Here is a 17676-nt window from a genome sequence, read left to right on the forward strand (position 1 = left end):
GTACTTCACTGGATAATCAGCTTTGATTTTCCTCTCATTGGGACTGACCTCAGTTGATGGAGACAAGGCTCTGAGCTGAAACACAATTCTGTAGAATGGCCCTCTTGTGACCTGCTGAACAGAAGGCTCTTGTGGAATAAAGGATTAACTATATCTTGATTCCAACAGTGCTACAGCTCTTGGGTAATACCATGTGAGTAGCACTCACAAAGTCGTAGCTGATAACCCCATTGTTATAGGGAATGTCGAAGGTTGTGTGACCATGACATGAGCGGGACCCTGCCTGATCTGAGAGGACAACACAAACAATTTGATGGTGAAGACCAGGGGAGGTCTCCCTGGTGCTCTCACCAATGTTTACACTTTGACCAAAAACACTGTCATAGATTAGAGGGACATTCTCACTTTGCTGTATTTGGGAAACTGCTGAGTGTAAATTTGCACAAATTACAAAAGTGACAGCACTGGAAAGTAATGGATTTTGGAATGTCATCATAGAATCATCAATTCACACTGCCCTTTGGCCCATCATGTCAATGCTAACCAACAAACACCAAACTGAAATAATCTCATTTATCTGCTCATGGTCCATGGCTTACTAGCCGTGGCATTTTAAAATATTTGTCCAGGTGCTTCTTAAAGTGATTTCAACTGACAACGGAGCAGCGCTCCGAGAGCTTGTGATTTTAAATTAACCTGTTAGACTATAACCTGGTTTTGTGTGACTTCTGACTTTGTCTGCCCCAGTCCGACACCAGCATTTCCACATCATGAGCACCCTCTCAAGCCAGTACATTCCATATTTCTACCATTCTCTGGGTGAAAAAAACATTTCCTCAGATCTCCTCTAAACCATTTTACCCCTCACTTTAAACTTATGCCCTCTGGTCTTAGACACATCCTCACAATCTACCCCATGTACGCCTCTCATAATTTTATATACCTCAATCATATCTTCTGCATTATCAACATCACCAATTTCCATGTCATTTGAAAACTTACTAATTATACCATCCACATTCACATCCACGACATTCATGTAAATAACAGACGACAAGGGCCCCAGCACTGATTCCTGTGGTGCATCACTGGTCACATGCTTCCAATCTCAACGTCAACCCTCCACCATCACCCTCTGCCTCCTGTTTGTGAATCAATTTTGCATCCAATTTGCCATCTTGCCTTGGATCTAATGAGCTTTATGTTTTGGACCAGCCTTCCTTGAGTGAACTTTTCAAAGGGCTTACTGACCGCCATGATGAACCATATCAACTGCTCTAGCCTCATCAATATATTTAGTCACCTTTTCAACAAAACTCAATTAGTCAGACAGTATCTCTCTTTCTAACAAATCTGTGCTGACTATCCCTGGTTAATCATTGACTTTCCAAATGTTGATTAACCCTGTCCCTCAGGAATCTTTTACAATAATTTCCCTACCACTGACATCAGATTAAGATTACTTGCCGATCCCATACTGCCCTTCTTGAACATTAGCTATCCTCCATTCAATGGGCACCTCACCTACAGCCAGCAAAACATTAAATATCTCCACCAGGGAGATTGGGAAAGTCGGTATCAAAATGCAAGTTCTTTCTCTTCAGACGCTGCTGCTGGAGACCAATATTTTTCATTTTGCTGAAGTTGAGTAAGTTAATTCAACATTCAATATGAATGCAGCCTCATCAACGCCACGTCTCCACATCTGCCTTGGATTAGAGGTTCCCCTCAGATCATTAAATTGCACACAGAAGGCATAGAATCCCATAAACTACTGTGTATCATCGATTTACATGCAGCCTTTCCCAATTAATCCCAGCATTTTCCCAGCCTGGGAACCAGTCTGTTTGACCCACACGTGCTGCTTTAGTCAGATCTGAAGCTCTGCGCAGCGATGGGCTGTGACTTGCTTCTTGACTACGTTTGGTGCACAGTGGTCAAGAACAGGTCAGGCAAGGACATCTTCTGGGGGCTCATTTTCCCCCTCTGCACAACTGTCAGTGCTAACCAGTGGGTGGTCCTTTCACGATTTCTCTGTCAGAGTGTGAGTAAGCCCCACCCAGTCAACTGAGACTCTGCGCTCGGTGCAATGTGAAATAAAGGGAATGGATTCAAGGGGCAGAAAGAGAGAATGAGATTGTGTCATGTAATTCCAATCTCAGTCTATTCTCAGCTCATAAGGAGCCTCAGGAACAGGATTCAAGTGAGAGAAGGCAGCGTGCTAGGACAGAAGGAGGGGAGAAAATAATATATTTTATATGGACTTCATCCTTCCTGCTTAAATCGTTAATTCCTGAATACTTGGAAGATGAAAACTCAAATATTAGTCAAATGTTACAACTGAACTTAAATAAGAAAGTTTGCATTTTCATAGCACCTCAGGCCATTCCAATGTGCTATGCAGTCACTGAAGTGTTTATTATTTGGGTAACATTACTATTAAAAGAATATTTGTGATGAATTCTTCTATTTGTAAACATCCTTTGTGCTGCAGAATCTGAACGATTTTAACCTTCAGAGTACACTCACTTCTATGGGATTGTTGCTTTAGATTGTACTAAAACATTAGTTACATGCAGTGCTCCTATGAAATAAAGGCAGGGGCTGCTGCAAGGTTTTTAGTACAATTCAAGGGTCACTGAAGAGGAATTCATAGGGGACGGACAGGGAGGTTGCAAGTATTGGGTATGTAATAAAGGGAGAAAGGATGGAGATTTGGCAGCGTTGCTTTAGTTATACTGCTAGGGTGTCAACGGAACTACATGGGTTCTGCGTAAGCAACATATTACAAAGTCTGAAAGGTAGTTGGGCATGCTGTTAGAATTCAAGAAGAGGTTCTAGGACTTTGTAGGTGACTAAATGTTAGCGTCAGGGATCTGGCAAAATCCTGGTATCTGTGGTGTTTCAAGTGAAGCCCAAGTATCATCGGTAGCTCGGAGGGAGGAGGTCGGAAAGCCCAGAGGCAATACTTGCTTGATGTAACTGAGCAAAGTTAGAGCCCAGGAGAAAACTAAACAGGGATAGTTCTAGCTTAGTGAACCTAGCTAACGTTGAAAAGCTGAAGTTGAGCATGTGACTAATAAATGGATAGGAGGGAATAAAGAGATACTGATCCTGTAAGTGAGGACAGTTTTAGTATGGAAGGGCAAAATGTGTTGGCGCAGGCTTGGAGGGCTGGAGATTCTGTCCTGTGTTGGATTGTTCTTTGTTCTTGACTAAGTACTGCAGGAGAATGCAGACACCAGAATAGAGGGTGATTGACCAGAAGGGGATTAGTCAATGAGACAATCCAAGACAGAATGGCCCTTGAGAGAGCGAGAGACCAGATTGACATAGAATAGTTAGGTGATTGTTTTTGACTTGTGCATTCTTGATGGGCCAAAGGGCCTTTTTCTGTGCTAGAGATCGCTGACTCTGATTATGATTCAATATTCCTTTCTGAAATTTAATGAGATTGAATGATTGATCATATCAGCTATTTGATGTGCACTGTGAGGTTATTGATCACACTCTATTACTCATATTTACCATGTGTCGATTCTGGGGATGGGGAGTTGGAAATAAGTTATACTTGTATTGTAGATTGTCTTACTGTTCTAAAGTTATCTAGTAAAGTTTTTTTACTGTTTGCTCAGCAGAGCAGCACTCTCTCAGCACTGTTAGTGGACTGCCAGTCTAGGTTATCTGAGGACGGGCTTTTGCCTGAAACGTCGATTTTCCTGCTGCTCGGATGCTGCCTGAACTGCTGTGTTTTTCCAGCACCACTCTAATCTAGACTCTGGTTTCCAGCATCTGTAGTCATTGTTTTTACCTAGGTTATCTGATCAAATCTCAAACTTAGGACATGACCCCATTGACTGTTTGATTCAAGAAGAACAACTGGTCTCTGAACCAGAGCTGGGGAAGTCCAGCAGCAGGACAAGGAACTTCAATTAGGAGGAAACACTGGATACATTGGGAGAATTCTCATTGATGAAGAGAAAGCAGAGAGATGGAATCTGATAGAAATGTTCAAAATCGCGTGGGGTCCAAGAAGAGTAGAGAGGGTGGAACTATTCCCATGAGTGAAAGGATCAAGAGGTGGAGACAACAACGTCAAAGTAATTGGCAAAAGAAGTGAAAGTGACACAGGCGAAACAATGTTCATGCAGTGAATAGTTAGGGTCTGGAGTGCACTGCCTCAGACTGTAGTGGGCAAAACGTCAGTTGAGACATTCAGAACATATGAGTATACAAATTGGGTAAAGGAGTAGCCCATTCAGCCCCGGTCCACCATAAGATCATCGAATCCCTGTAGTGTGGAGGCAGATCATTTGGTTCATTGAGTCCACATCACCTTCCAAAGAGCATCCCATCCACATTCAACCCCATCCTCATAACGCTGCATTTTCTATGACTAACCTACCTAGTCTGCACTAAATTAAAAATCACACAACACCAGGTTATATTGGAAGCACTAGCTTTCAGAGCACCACTCCTTCATCAGGTGGTTGTGGAGGACACAATTGTAAGGCACCAGTGTCTGTCCTTAGACACTATGGACAATTTAGCATGGCTAATCTACCTAACCTGCACATCTTTAAACAATGGGAGGAAACCCTCACTAACACTGGAGAATATACAAACTCCATGCAGCCAGTCACCCAAGGCTGGAATTGAACCCAGGTCCCTGGCGCTGTGAGGCAGCACTGCTAACCACTGTGCCATCACTTTGAATCCACATTTTTCCTTACCCTGCTAACCTTTCATCCCCTTTTTTATCCAAATCAATCCACCCCGCCTTAAAAACATTCAAGGATTCTGCTTTGCCCACCATTTTAAGGAAATTTTAAGTTCCAAAATACTCTTGATCCTCAGAAGAAGGATGTCTTTGTTTTAAATAGGTGGTCCCGAGTTATAGAGTCATAGAGATGTACAGCATGGAAACAGACCCTTCAGTCCAACTCATCGATGCCGACCAGATATCCTAACCTCATCTAGTCCCATTTGCCAGCACCTGACCCATATCCCTGTATATCCTTCCTATTCGTATATCCTTCCTATTCTTATACCCATCCAGATGCCTTTTAAATGTTGTAATTGTACCAGCCTCTACAACTTCCTTTGGCAGCACATTCTATACATGCACCACCCTCTGCGTGAAAAAGTTCCCCCTTTTAAATCTCACCCTAAACTATGCCCTCTAGTTCTGGACTCCCCCACCCTAGGGGAAAGACCTTGTCTATTTACCCTATCCATGCCCCTCATGATTTCATAAACCTCTATAAGGTCACCCCTCAGCCTCCGATGCTCCAGGGAAAACTGCCCCAGCCTTTTCAGCCTCTCCCTGTAACTCAAATCTTCCAACCCTGGCAGCATCCTTGTAAATCTTTTCTGAACTCTTTCAAGTTTCACAACATCCTTCTGAGAGGAGGGAGACCAGAATTGCACGCAATATTCCAAAAGTGGCCTAACCACTTTTGAACAGCCGCAACATGACCTTCCAACTCCTTCACGCAATGCTCTGACCAATAAAGTTCAAGAATTTCTATGAGTAGAAACATTCTCTCCATGTTTTATCTCATGAAGATCCCTCAGTATCTCATTTCAATCAAGTTGCCTCTTCCTGTTCTAAGTCTTACTCTAAATTCGAACCTCATCTGTTCAATCTTCCCCTTAATAGAGGTTTCCGTTCCAGTGCTACTCTAAGAGACCTTCTTGGATGCCTCCAAAATTTTACATTGTTTATTAAAGAAGATAAACAGTACAGTGCCCAGTACTCTGGATGTGGCCTTACCAATGTACTGTATAACCTCTCAACTCTTGTATTCAATCCCTCTCATCATAACATTCTTGTGGCTTTCCTCAATACATGTTGCAACTAAAACCTTTTGTGATTTTTGCATGAGGAATACCCAGATACCTCTATAACTGAGAGCTACGCAATCTCTCATCATTTAGGCATTATCCTCTTCTACTCTACCCGCCAGAGTGGACAGTGTATGGTTTGCCACATTATACTCCATTTGCCTTATCTTTGACCACTCATTTAATCCGTCTTTTTGAATCTCCTTATGTTCTCTTTACAACATATTGTCTTAGATATTGTTGTGTCATCACAGTGTGTGCTATCTCCTCAAAGATTGGTCAAACATGATTTCCCTTTCATGAAATCATTTCACCTCTGTCAGATTATCTTGAACATATCCAATGCCCTGCAATAGCTTAGAGTCATGGAGTTATACAACGCGGAAATAGACTCTTCAGTTCAACGAGTCTATGCCGACCATAATCCCAAACTAAAATAGTCCCACCTGCCTGTGTTTGGCCCCTGTCTCTTCAAACCTTTCCCCTTCATTTACTTCTCTAAATGTTTTTTAAACGTTGTAACTGTACCACACCCACCACTTCCTCTGGATGTTCATTCCACACATGAACCCCTCTCCCTGTGTAAAGAAGATTTCCCTAGATGTCTTTTTAAAATCTTTCTCCTCTCACCTTAAAAATATGCCATTAGTCTTGAAATCCCCCACCTGAGGGAAAGGGCACCTGCCATTCACCTTATCTCTACCCCTCATGATTTTATAAACCTTTATAAGGCCACCCTTCAATCTCTTACTTCTTTCAATATTTTCTTCATGACAGATGTTAAACCAACTAGCCTGCTTTTAGTGTCCCTTTCAGATAAAGCTGTCAAATTCACTATCGTCCCCATCCAGTCAGTCCCCATATCAGGGGCGTTTGGGAAAATTACACCCAATGCATCAAATATCTCACTAACCATTAATACCCAAGCTGAAGTCTGTCAGGACACAGGCACTAGCAGCATGCAGCCTCGGCAATTTGCTCAGTACCACTTCTCTGGCATTTGTGATTTTCCTGTGTTAGCGGATTAGAGTATCACAGCACAGAAAGATGCTCTTCGGCCCAGCAATCCTGTACCATCCTATTTCTTAGGATTTGGCCTATCGTCTGCTATGCAAAGATGTTTCAAGTATTCATCCAGTTTCTCCCTAACTTCCATTTCCTGATTTGTTTTTGCTTCTGGGATGTTACTTGTGTCCTTTTTACTGAAGACCGTTGAAAAATACCAATCAATACATTTGACATTTCCTTATTTTCCATCATTAGCTCTCCAGTTTCACTTTCTATGGGACTAACATTACTTTGTTAACTCTTTTTCTCTCAGTGTCTATTTTTATATTTCTTGCTAACTTTGTTTCATACTCAAATTTTCCCTGTTTATTAAATTTTTGATCAGTCTTTGCTATATCTTAAATATTCCATCCAATCCTATGACAGCGAAGGTTACCTTGGAGTACAACGGGATCTTGATCAGATGGACCAAGGAGTGACAGATGGAGTTTAATTTAGATAAATGTGAGGTACTATATTTTGGAGAGGCAAATCAGGGCAGGATTTATACACTTAATGGTAAGGTCCTGGTGAATGTTGCTGAACAAAGAGACCTTAGAGACCTTGAATGTGGAGTTGCAGGTAGACAGTGCAGTGAAGAAGGCATTTGGTTCATTTGCCTTTATTGGTCAGTGCACTGAGTATAGGAGTTGGGAGGTTATGCTGCAGCTGTACAGGACATTGGTTAGGCTATTTTTGGAATACTGAATTAAATTCTGGTCTCCCAGCTTGATGTTGTGAAACTTGAAAGGGTTCAGAAAAGATTTACAAGGATGTTGCCAGGGTTGGAGGGTTGGAGCTACAAGGAGATACTGAATAGGCTGGGGCTGTCTTCCCTGGAGCATTGGAAGCTGGGGAGGGAGTGGCCTTATAGACGTTTAGAAAATCGTCAGCGGCTTGGATAAGGTGAACAGTCAAGATCTCTTCCTCAAGGTTGGGGGGTGCAAAACTAAAGGACACAGGTTTAAGGTGAGATGGGAAAGATTGAAAAGGACCTACAGGACAACATTTTCACACAAAGGGTGATGTATGTATGAGAAAGTGCCAGAGAAAGTGGTGGAGGCTGACACTTACAACATTTAAAAGGCATCTGATTGGGTATATGAATAGGAAGGGTTTGGAGGTACATGGGCCAAATGCTGACAAATGGGACGAGATTGATTTAGGGCATGGATGAGTTGGGCAGAAGGATCTGTTTCCATGCTGTACATCTCTATGGCTCTATGACCGGCCATCTATATTTGCACAGTGATAAGATTTATCTCATAGTTTGATACTACCTTTAATCTTCTTAGTTAAACACTGATTGTGGGTCCATCTCTTGTAATTTTTCTTCCCAATTGGAATGTCCCCTTTCTCAATTGAAATATCCCCTTAAATATCTGCCTCAGCATCTCTATTCACTTATCTGTTAACCTAATCTGCCAATTCACTTTCGGCAGGTCTACTGTTGTGCCCTCAGAATTTCCCTTGTTTCTGTTTAAAGTAATAGCCCTGGTCCCATTTCTCTCTTCCTCAAACTGAATGCAAAATTCAGCCACATTATGGTCACTATAATGCAGTCTTCATTGTGAGACCCAGGTTCAATTCCCGCCTCAGGCGACTCTCTGTGTGGAGTTTGCACATTCTCCCCGTGTCTGCGTGGGTTTCCTCTGGGTGCTCCGGTTTCCTCCCACAATCCAAAAATGTGCAGGTTTGGTGAATTGGCCATGCTAAATTGCCCGTAGTGTTAGGTGAATGGGTCTGGGTGGGCTGCGCTTCGGCAGGTCAGTATGGACTTGTTGGGCCGAAGGGCCTGTCTCCACACAGTAAGTTATCAAATATCATTACCTGCACATTACCTGGTCTGGTACAAGCTGCTCTGTAACAGGCTGCAGAACGTGCTGATCCCAAGGGAAGGGAATTAGAGTGTGATTTAACAAGGAAGATAATGGAGAGTTACAGGGAGAAGGCAGTAAGGTCATTTGGAGACCCAGAACAGACAATATGGACCAAATGGCTGCCTTCTATACTGTAACAATTCTGTAATGATCATTCATGTACCATCATTGCAACCTTCTGGGATGATCTTGTTGTGTGTGTGTGTGTGTGTATGCGCGCGCACGCTCTGGGATATTCCTGGCACATCCAAGTATACAGTTTCTTGTTGACAGAATGATTGACATTACCTTGTGGTGTAAGAGACATTTCAAACCAGTGTGTAACACAGATGCACATTACAAGATGTTGAGATGTCTGGAATTCCATCTGACACCTCGTCACGGGATGAATGATTTCTGGGGACTGTTGAAGAGGGGAGCCTGATATTCCTCACCCTCGCACCTTCGAAACATCCTGAAGAGTTTTCTGGAGTGAAGAGAAAGCTGCAAAAATTATTGTGTTGTTTCACTGATCAGCCTTATATCTCAAAAGTAGGGGTGATACCTTGAATTGCTTTTTATTTCAACCAACAGGCAAGAAACTGGACTGGACCAATCCTACAAACATTGTGGTTACCAGTGCAGGTCAGGAACTGGTAAGGCTGCAACGAGTAACTCCTCTTTTGCCTTGCCAAAATCTGTCCAGAATCTACAAGGCTTAAATCAAAAGTGTAATAGAATCCACCCACTTGAGCTCCAGCAACACACAATACCATCCCCAGGACAAATATGAGTTGACTTGAGTGGCACCCCATCCACCATCTTCAAAATCCACTCCCTTTGCCACCGATGTTCAGGAGCAGCAGTGTGTACCATTGACAAGATGCCCTGCAGAAATTCATCAAGGCTCCAATGACAGCATTTTCCAAAGCCAAGACCTCTACTACCTAGAACGATAAGGTCAGCAAATAGATGGGAGTCAAAATCCTGGAATTCGTCCCCTCAGGGCATTGTGGGTCAACTTACTGCATGGACTGCAGTGGTTCAAGAAGGCAGCTCATCACCACCTTCTCAGGGGCAACGAGGGATGGGCAATAAATGGGCTTTTCATTACCATCTGCCGAGGTGCCCATTAAACGGTGTTATTGCAAAGTGTACCATCTCCTGTAGCAGTGTACTCCAGGCACTCACCACCTTCTGTGTAAAAGAACTGCATTTCACATCTCCTTTAAACTTATCCCCTTTTACTTTGGACCTATTCCCCTAGTAATTGACATCCCTGGGAAAAAGCACCCAACTCCAGCTCCTCAAGAGCCATGTTAGGGAGCTGGATGAATTTCAGATCATTCAGGAGGCAGGAGGATTATTGAGAGGAGTTACAGGGAGGTAGTTACTCCACAGCCACGTGAACGATCATTCTGTCACATCAGGGGTAGGAAACAGAACTGGCAGGTAGTGCAGGGATCTCCTGTGGTGGTTCCCCTCAACAAGTATACCATTTTGGATACTGTTGGGGGCGAAAACGACCACCAGGGGTAAGCATTGGGACACAGGTCTCTGGCACAGAGTATGTCCCTGTTGCTCAGAGAGGAACGAAGAAGAGGAACAGAGCTTTAGTCATTGGGGACTGCATAGTTAGAGGGACAGATGGGATGTTCTGTGGGAATGAGAGAGACTCACAGCTGGTGTGTTGCCTCCCAAGTGTGAGGGTTCGTGATGTCTCTGATCTTGTTTTTGGGATCCTTAAGGGGGAAGGGGAGGAGCTCCAAGTCATGGTCCACATAGACACCAATGACATAGGTAGGGAGAGAGATGGGGATTTAAGGCAGAAATTCAGGGAGCTAGGGTGGAAGCTTAGAGCTAGAACAAACAGAGTTGTTATCTCTGGTTTGTTGCCTGTGCCACGTGCTAGTGAGGCGAGGGACAGGGAGAGAGAGCGGAGCTGAACACAAAGCTGCAGGGATGGTGCAGGAGGGAGGGTTTTGGATTCTTGGATAATTAGGGTTCTTTCTGGGGTAGGTGGGACCTCTATAAACAGGATGGTCTTCACCTGAACCAGAGGGGTATCAATATCCTGGGGAGATATTTGCTAATGATCTTCAGGGGGATTTAAACTAATACAGCAGGGGGGTGGGAACCTGAATTGTAGTTTCAGTGTACAAGAGGTTGAGGGTAGTGAGGTCAGGGATAGATTTACAAGGTTGTGAGAGGGCATCAGCAATCAGGATGTTGGTTTGAGATGTGTGTACTTCAATGCCAGGAGCATCCGGAATAAGGCGGGTGAACATACTGCATGGGAAGGTGTGCTTACACCATTGCCATGGTGACTAATGTTGTCATTTCAGAGACATGGCTAGAGGAGGGACAGGAATGGTAGTTGCAGATACCGGGATTTAGATATTTCAGCAAGATCAGCAAGATGGTAAAAGGTGAGGATGCTGTGGCATTGTTAATCAAGGGTAGTATTACAGTAGCTGAGAGAACGCTTGAGGACTCATCCACTGAGGTAGTTTGGGCTGAGGTTAGAAACAGGAAAGGAGAGGTCACCCTGTTGGGAGTTTTCTATAGACATCTGAATAGTTCCAGGGACATAGGGGAAAGGATAGCAAAGATGATTCTCGATAGGAGGAGACTGACAGGGTAGTTGTGGGACTTTAACTTCCCAAATATTGATTGGGAATACTATGGTTCATTTAGTTTAGATGGGTCAGTTTTTGTTCAATGTGTGCAGGAGGGTTTTCTGACACAGTATGTAGGCAGCCCAACAAGGGGAGATGCCATATTGGATTTGGTACTGGGGAATGAACCCGGACAGGTGTTAGATTTGGAGGTAGGTGAGCACTTTGGCGATAGTGGCCACAATTTGGTTATATTTACAATAGCAATGGGCAAGGATAGGTAGATATCACAGGGAAAGAGGTATAACTGGGGGAAAGGCAATTATGATACGATTAGGTAAGATTTAGGATGCATGAGATGGGGAAGGAAACTGCAGGGGATGGACACACTTGAAATGTGGAGCTTATTCAAGGAACAGCTACTGTGGGACCTTGATATGTATATACTGATCAGGTAGGGAGGTAGTTGTCGAGAGAGGGAGCCATGGTTTACTAAAGAAGCTGAAGCTCTTGTCAAGAGGAAGAAGGCTTATGTGAGGATGAGGTGTGAAGGCTCAGTTAGAGGGCTTGAGAGTTATAAGTTAGCCAGAAAAGATCTGAAGAGAGGGCTAAGAAGAGCCAGGAGGGGACATGAGACGTTGTTGGCAGATAGGATCAAAGAAAACTCTAAGGCCTTCTATATGTATGTCAGAAATAAAAGAATGACTAGAATAAGATTAGGGCCAATCAAAGATAGTAGTGGAAAGTTGTGTGTGGAATCTGAGGGCATAGGGGAAGCACTTAATAAATACTTTTGTCAGTATTCACATGGAAAAGGGCAATGTTAGTGAAAATACGGAGATACAGGCTACAAGATGAGATGGGATTGAGGTTCACAAAGAGGAGGTTTTAGCAATTTCGGAAGATCTGAAAATAGGTAAGACTTCTGGGCTGGATTCGGATATATCCTCGAATTTTCTGGAAAGCCAGGGAGGAGATTGCAGAGTCTTTGGCTTCGATCTTTATGTAATCATCATTGACAGGAGTAGTGCCAGAAGACTGGAGGATAGCAAATGTTGTTCCCTTATTCAAGAAGGGGAATTGGGACAACACTGGTAATTATAGGCCAGTGAGCCTTACTTCAGTTTTGGGTAAGATGTTGGAAAAGGCTATAAGAGATATGATTTATAATCATCTGGAAAGGAATAATTTGATTAGGGATAGTCAACACAGTTTTCTGAAGGGTAGGTCATGCCTTACTAACCTTACTGAGTTCACCAAGAAGGTGACAAAACAGGTGAGTGAAGGTAAAGCAGTCAATATGATGTATATGGACTTCAGGAAGGCGTTTGATAAGGTGCTCCACAGTAGGCTATTGCACAAAATACGGAGTTTCGGGATTGAAGGTGATTTAGTAGTTTGGATCAGAAATTGGCTAGCTGAAAGAAGACAGAAGGTAGTGGTTGATGGGAAATGTTCATCCTGGAGCTCAGTTACCAGTGGTGTGCTGCGAGGGTCTGTTTTGGGGCATTGCTGCTTGTCATTTGTATAAATGATCTGGATGTGGGCATCGAAGGATGGGTTAGCAAATTTGCAGGTGACACTAAGGTATGCTAAGTTGTGGATAGTGCTGGATGATGTTGTGGGTTACAGAGGGACATAGATAAGATGCAGAACTGGGCTGACAAGTGGCAAATAGAGTTTAATGCAGAAAGTGTGAGGTAGTTCACTTTGGAAGAAATAACAGGAGTGCAGAGTACTGGCCTAATGGTAACCTTCTTGGCAGTGTCAATGAACAGAGAGATCTCAGTGTCCTGGTGCATAAATCCCTGAACGTTGCCACCCAGGTTGATAGGTATGTTAAGAAGGCATATGGTGTGTTGGCGTATATTGGCAGGGGGTTGAGTTTCAGAACCATGAGGTCATGTTTCAGCTGTACAAGACACTGATGCGGCCACACCTGGAGTACTGCTTACAGTTCTGGTCACTGGATTGTAGGAAGGATGTGGAAACTTCGGAAAGGTTTCAGAGGAGATTTATTAGGATGTTGCCTGGTATGGATGGAAGGAGTTACAAGGAAAGGCGGAGGGAACTGTGGCTGTTTTCATTGGTAGAAGAAGATTGAGAGGTGCCTTAATCGAGACGTATGAGATACTGGATGTAGGTTTGCTTGCTGAGCTGAAATGTTTGCTTTCAGACATTTCATCACCATACTAGCTAACATCTTCAGTGAGCCTCCGGATGAAGCAGTGGTAGTGTAGCCCACTTTCTATTTATATGTTTGGGTTTCCTTGAGTTGGTGACATCATTTCCTGTGGTGATGTCATTTCCTATGGTGATGTAATTTCCTGATTTTTTTTCTCTGGGGTGAAAAATGGGATCCAAGTCAATATGGTTGTTGACAGAGTTCTTTTGCAGTGCCATGCTTCGAAGAATTCTCGTGCGTGTCTCTGTTTGGATTGTTCTAGGATGAATGAGTTGTCCCAGTCAAAATGGTGTCCTTCCTCATCCATATGTAAGGATACTAGTGAGAGAGGGTCATGTATTTTCACCAACCCAAGGAATCCCAAACATATAAATAGAAATCGGGCTGAGTCACCAGTGCTTCATCTGGAGGCCCACTGAAGATGTTACGTAGCAGGGTGACGAAATGCCTGAAAACAAACCTTCCAGCTCAACGAGCAAACCTACATCCAGAACCTCAACCTGAGCTACAAACCTTCTCAAAACTCACTAACATCTAAGATAATCAGAGGGTTAGATAGAGTGGACAGTGAGAGGTTTTTTTCCACGGCTGGTGAAAGCTAGCGCAAGGGGATATAGGTTTAAGTTGCAGGGCTATAGATTTAGGATAAATGTTAAGGGTAGTTTCTTCACTCAGAGTAGTAGGGGTGGAGTAGTAGATTTGCTGACATTAAGGGCATTTAAATGGGCCTTGGACATACATATGGATAATAATGGAAAGGTATAGGTTAGATGGGCATCAGATTATTTTCAAAGGTCAGTGAAACATCGAGGGCTGAAGGGCCTGTATTGCTCTGTAACGTTCTCTGTAATAAATTCTAACGATCCATTCTGTCCACACCTCTTATTATTTTGTAAACTTCTGTCAGGTTGCCCCTCATCCTTAGCATTCAAGTGAAAACAAGCCAACTTTGTCCAACCTCTTCTCATAGCTAATACCCTCCAAACCAGCAACATCTTGGTTAACCATTTCTGTACTCTCTCCAAAGCCTCCACATCCTTGTAAGTGTGCTGACCAGAACCAGACTGTGGATACTTTTAGATAACAATTCCAAAATATGTTGTTTAAAAAAGGGCTGGTGTAAGCAAAAATAAAATGGACAATCAACTGGGGGGAATGGCTGAACAACCAAGGGGAGCCCGTTCATCCCTCCTTACCCAGGAGCTTCACAAGTTGCATTGTTCTGTCAAGAACTATAACGGGGTTAGAGTCATAGAGATGTACAGCATGGAAACAGACCCTTCGGTCCAACCCATCCATGCTGACCAGATATCCCAGCCCAATCGAGTCCCACCTGCCAGCACCTGGCCCATATCCCTCCAAACCCTTCCTATTCATATACCCATCCAAATGCCTCTTAAATATTGCAATTTTACCAGCCTCCACCACTTCCTCTGGCAGGTCATTCCATACGCGTACTACCCTCTGCGTGGAAAAGTTGCCCTGTAGGTTCACTTTTAGATCTTTCCCCCCCCCTCACCCTAAACCTATGCTCTCTAGTTCTGGACTCCCTGACCCCAGGGGAAAGGTTTTGCCTATTTACCCAAACCATGCCTCTCATAATTTTGTAAACCTCTATAAGATCACCCCTCAAACTCTGACGCTCCAGGGAAAACAGCCCTAGTCTGTTCAGCCTCTCCCTATAGCTCAAATCCTCCAACCCTGGCAACATCCTTGTAAATCTTTTCTGAACCCTTTCAAGTTTCCCAACATCTTTCTGACAGCAAGGAGACCAGAATTGTGCACAATATTCCAACAGTGACCTAACCAATGTCCTGTACAGCCACAACATGACCTCCCAACTCCTGTACTCAATACTCTGACCAATAACGGAAAGCATAGCAAACGCCTTCTTCACTATCCTATCTACCTGCGACTCCACTTTCAAGGAGCTATGAACCTGCACTCCAAGGTCTCTTTGTTCAGCAACACTCCCTAGGACCTTACCATTAAATGTATAAGTCCTGCTAAGATTTGCTTTCCCAAAATGCAGCACCTTGCATTTATCTCAATTAACCTCCATCTGCCACTTCTCTGCCCATTGGCCCATCTGGTCCAGATCCTGTTGTAATCTGAGGTAACCCTCTTCGCTGTCCACTACACCCCCAATTTTGGTGTCACCTGCAAACTTACTAACTGTACCTCTTATGCTCGCATCCAGATCATTTATGTACATGACAAAAAGTAGAGGACCCAGCACCGATCCTTGTGGCACTCCATTGGTCACAGGCCTCCAGTTTGAAAAACAACCCTCCACCACCGCCCTCTGTCTTCTGTCTTTGAGCCAGTTCTGTATCCAAATGGCTAGTTCTCCATGTATTCCATGAGATCTAATCTTGCTAATCAGTTTCCCATGGGGAACCTTGTCGAATGCCTAACTGAAGTCCATATAGATCACATCTACTGCTCTGCCCTCATCAATCCTCTTTGTTACTTCCTCAAAAAACTCAATCAAGTTTGTGAGACATGATTTCCCAAGCATAAAGCCATGTTGACTATCGCGAATCAGTCCTTGCCTTTCCAAATACATGTACATCCTGTCCCTCAGGATTCCCTCCAACAACTTGCCCACCACTGAGGTCAGGCTCACTGGTCTATAGTTCCCTGGCTTGTCCTTACCACCTTTCTTAAACAGTGGCACCACATTAGCCACCACATAGTTAGAGAACCTCACCCAGTTTTGAGTGTTACAACTGCAACCATGTGCAATTATCTGTCCTAGTTTGGCTTAGTCATGTGACCTCTACCATCTGGTTCGGACTTGCAGGTAGACATGTCAAGTTCACTTCAACAAAGACCTAATTACACATACTTCTGTGTTGTACACACAAAATGTGGCGTCGGGATATATATTAATATCTTCTGCCAGAGTTATTTATCCGCCTTCTGACCTTTCAGCTTCCCCTGCACCTTCTCCTTAGTGATGGTCACTAATCTCACCTCTGTCCTCTGACTCTCTTGAAGTTCTGATGCACTACCGGTGTCTTTCACTGTGAAAACTGATGCAAAATGCCCATCAGTTGCTCTCCCATTTCTTTGTTCCCCACTACTACTTCTCCAGTCTCATTTTCCATGGTTCAATATACATGTTTTCCCCTTTCTTACATTTTATATATCTAAACCAAACTCTTCCAATCTTTATGTTAGTAGCTAACGTACACTCAAATTGTATCTTCACTCCCCTTTGTCGCTTTTTTCTCTCATATTCACCACTTCATGTGCTTTTTCTTTGGCTTTTATGCTGTCCCTAACTTCCTCTGTCAGCCATGGTTACCTCATCCTCCCCTTCACGTGTTCTTCTTTGGGATGAGTTTCGGCTCTGTCTCCTGAATTAGCTCCAGAAACTCCTGCCATTGTTGATCCACCATCTTCCCTGCTCGGGTCGCCTTCCAATCACTCAGGCCAGCTCCTCCCTCATGATTGTTTTATTCAATTATTTTACTGTTACATCTGATTCCGGCTTCTCCCTCTCAAACTGCAGGGTGAATTCTTTTACAATATGGTCACTGCCCACTTGGAGTTCCTTTATCCGAAGCTCCTTCATCATGCCTGCCTCATTGCCCGTCACTAAATCCAGAATTGCCCGTTCCCCACTGGGCTCTACCACAAGCTACTCCAAAGAAACCATCTCCTAGACATTCCATGAATTCCTCTTCTTGAGATCGCTATCATCCTGATTTTCCCAGTCTACTTGCATATTGAAGTCCCCCATGATTATTGTAATAGCGCGTTTCTTCCATGCCTTTTCTATTTCCTGAACATTTTGCTTCCCCACATCCCGACTTCAGCTCAGAGGTTCGCACACAATTCCCATCAGGGGTCTTCTTTGCTGTTTCTCAACCCTCCCCATACCTTCCGATTCTTAATCACTTCTTGCCATCAATTATAATTTTGTTTCTTACTAACAAGGCTACCCCACCCCTCTGCCATTTGCCTCTCCTTCCAATAGGATACACATCCTTGTATAATTAGTTCCCACATCTGATCTCCTCACAGCCACATCTCTATGATACCCTCAACATTGTACCTGCCAATTCAATCTCTGCCACAAGCTAATTTATGTTGTTACGAATCCTGCATG

Source organism: Hemiscyllium ocellatum, chromosome 12 (genome assembly GCF_020745735.1).
Source record: "Hemiscyllium ocellatum isolate sHemOce1 chromosome 12, sHemOce1.pat.X.cur, whole genome shotgun sequence".
NCBI lineage: Eukaryota > Metazoa > Chordata > Chondrichthyes > Orectolobiformes > Hemiscylliidae > Hemiscyllium > Hemiscyllium ocellatum.